The following is a 3,211-nucleotide window of genomic DNA, read 5'->3' as shown; positions in this document are numbered from 1 at the left end:
GAACCTTCTATTCCAGGTGAAGGCATGTCACTGATTTATAAATATTATTTTAATTTGCTATTTTCTATCCTATTTTTGTACACCCCAACATTGTTTGCTTTCTGGACAGTCACTACAAGTTGAGCAGCTGTGCTCATTCAACTACCTATCGAGATGCTCACGTCTATTTTCTGAGTGGGAGTAAGGAAGTTGTAGGTGTCACTGCAAATAACTCAATGTAAAAAAATTGCCTTCAGTGAGCATTGTGGTCATCCAAAGGATGTGACTATTTTTAAATTCTGAAGGCTAATTTTACAACTGTTCTGTATCATGTTTATTTGAAATGCTGCTCACTAAGCCTGCTAACGGACCCTTCCCTATGAGGTGAAAGGGACAGTAGTCAAACAGTCTTAGAACAGGTGTACTTTAAACACTTAATGCATCTCACACACAACAGAAGTGCTGTTTTTCTGTATCTGAAATTTGGGAATTGGCACAAGAAACAGAGAAAAGCAGAGCAAAATGGAAACCATTTCTTTAGGCAAAACTGAAGGACCAAAAAATTATTCAATCCTTTTCTTCCATAGGCAAATCTAGCCCAGTGACTCTGATTTCAAATTATGGTGTTTCTATAGTTTTACTTTTGACATTTCAAACAAGTATGACCACAGTTCATAGGCTGTTTTCCACGGTTACAGGTGTTACTTGGACTACCACAGCAAATACGCAGTACAAAACAAATTGTACTTGCAGAATTAGCTGGAACGAACTATGACACTTTAATGACATCCTGTTTGGAAAATGACTGAAATGAAAACTAACTCCTCTAAAAAAAACCATACATGATCTGGGTAATTATGCTACAAGAAAACATGCATATTCACACATTAACATGATAAGCTTCACTGAGCCTGAGACTATTATATCTGTCAGACAGTGACCTGTCATTTTGAGTTCTCAGAACAGTAGCAGCTTTTGTTTTAAGTCCAGTAAGAGAAAAATCCAATGCTAATCTTTTGCTTTCCACATGTCAGCAAGCTATATAAATTTCGTAGCTACTTCTAATAACTCGGTCTGCAAGGTACATTCCCATGTTGAGAATAAAAGACTTAAGTATTACAAGAAAGGGTTGGTTTGCTTTTTTAAAGCAAATGTTTTGCACCAGTAATTCCTATTACAGACGACAGATTTTCTCTCCCTACTAAAACTTTTTCATTGTAGGTACTTAAATTATCAGATTAACAAGGCTTGCCACAAATATATGGGAGGGAGGTAAGGGGAATGCAATATCTTTGGTCATGCCATTAACGTGTTGAGTGCATGTAAGCATGGATCAATTTACTAGCTGCCTTTACAAGGAAGTAAATATCTTCACTGAAAGCTTTCCAGTAAGACAGTCTGGTCTGGCTTTGTCTACTACAAACTGGGCAAAGATCCATTCCATTAAATAGTGTCTGAAATCTTGGAAAGTGATACTACTGATCATACTACCTGGTTTTTCATCTTTTGTTTCCAAGGTGAAGACAGAGAGAAATTGCCTTGACAGACTCAGGTTGGTGGGGTTCACGCTAGTGCTCTACAAAAGCTGTGTAGACAGCACTTGGAAGTTGCAACTTGGGCTCTGAAGCTAGCTACAAGTTATAGGTGAAGCTTACAGTGCTGTTGGGATAAGTAAGGATTAAGTAAAGACCTGGGAAACTGCTGGTGTGCAGGCATGGTATTAGAGAATAAAAGCACAGACAAGCAATATTTCTCCGCTTGATGGATAAGTTGCTATCCTTTCCCCCTCCCTTCTGCTTGTTAAGGATTGATAAATGTTGCAGCTGCATAAGGAATGTGGGGATCTAAAGGATACTCTTTGTGTAAAGCAATGTTATCTTGCCCAGCTCTTCCTTTCCCAGCTACTTAAACAAGCTCGGGGTCACGGCCACTTCCTCCATCACCCATGAACTGCTGATTAAGGGAATGTGTGGCTACAAATACTGCAAAGAAATGTATCTTCAAGCTAAAAATGTCTATATAATCTGTGTAATGCTGTAAACATGGGCAGGGATAATTACATTCAGTATACGGGGATTCATATAACTAAAGAAGGGTTTTGGTGGTGTTGCAGTAAATGTAGGCATTTACATATTAACTTGGATAAAAGAGTGTGATGTGATTAACTCAGTGCTTACTCCACAACTGGGTCAAGGGGAACAAGGACCGCAATAAAGAAGCCCGTCTACTCAATCCACCCCCGGGTTCTCTCTGCTCTTCCTCTAACACATATCTTCTAAAAGAACCTAATTATAGCCAGAATGCTTACTGGAAAAGTAAAGCCTTGTCATTTCATTTACCAGCTGAATGTGGTTAACCAATAGCTGGGTTGGTCTCAATGGCCTGACTTCCAACAAAGCATAGCAAGGTAGTTGCTCTGCTCCACACAAAACCATGACCTAGAATCAGATAGTCTACAGAGACAACACAACAGGGTGATACCTTATAAAAGAAATGATTGTAGTAAGTGTCTTCCCTTCTCACTGCTCGCATGCAACACTGATCATGATTAATGAACAGGTAAAGTCAGTCATATAGAATTGGTGTGAGGGGAGGAGAGAGAGAGAGAAGAGAAGGGGCTGGGGATGTTATAGTTTTAAAGAATAGGTCTTATCTTTTTTTAAGCCACACTGAGCACTTTAAATTCTGAAGGATTTAGCAGCCTTAAACCCCTGATTTTATATTTAAAGTCCTATGGATTTTTTTTTTTTTAAATTAGATCAAGCTTGGCATTTTCTAACTGCCTCCTTGTTTTGAAGCAGGCTTTGTGGGCACCAGTCTAACTGCATCGGTAGTAAAAATCAAAGCAGCAGCAAGGAACAGAAAGGCAGAGTCCTGCCCTAAGACACCGTTCTGGGAAAAAAGAACATTCTTCCTCTAAGAAGCCAGACCGAGGTTTGTAGTGAATGGCACTACAGAAACGTACAGAAATATTACAAGACAAAATCAGAACTAAGCATAACAATCCCAAATGAGCACGGGCAGCATTTTGGGTTAATAGTGACACAAACAGTTAGTCATGTCAAACCTAGGGAATCAATTCATTACCATATTTTCCTTCACAAACTCATTAAGCAAGAGGCAAATGACTGCAGAAGTGTTCCAAACTATCAATTTTGAATGATGTTTTCACAGCACTGAAAAAGCAAGCTCATTTTAAACAAGGTATGGCAATTAAAGCAAACACCAAACG

This window comes from Chelonoidis abingdonii, chromosome 4, assembly GCF_003597395.2.
Source record: "Chelonoidis abingdonii isolate Lonesome George chromosome 4, CheloAbing_2.0, whole genome shotgun sequence".
In the NCBI taxonomy this organism is placed as follows: Eukaryota; Metazoa; Chordata; order Testudines; family Testudinidae; genus Chelonoidis; species Chelonoidis abingdonii.
This window is presented reverse-complemented; position numbering follows the sequence as displayed.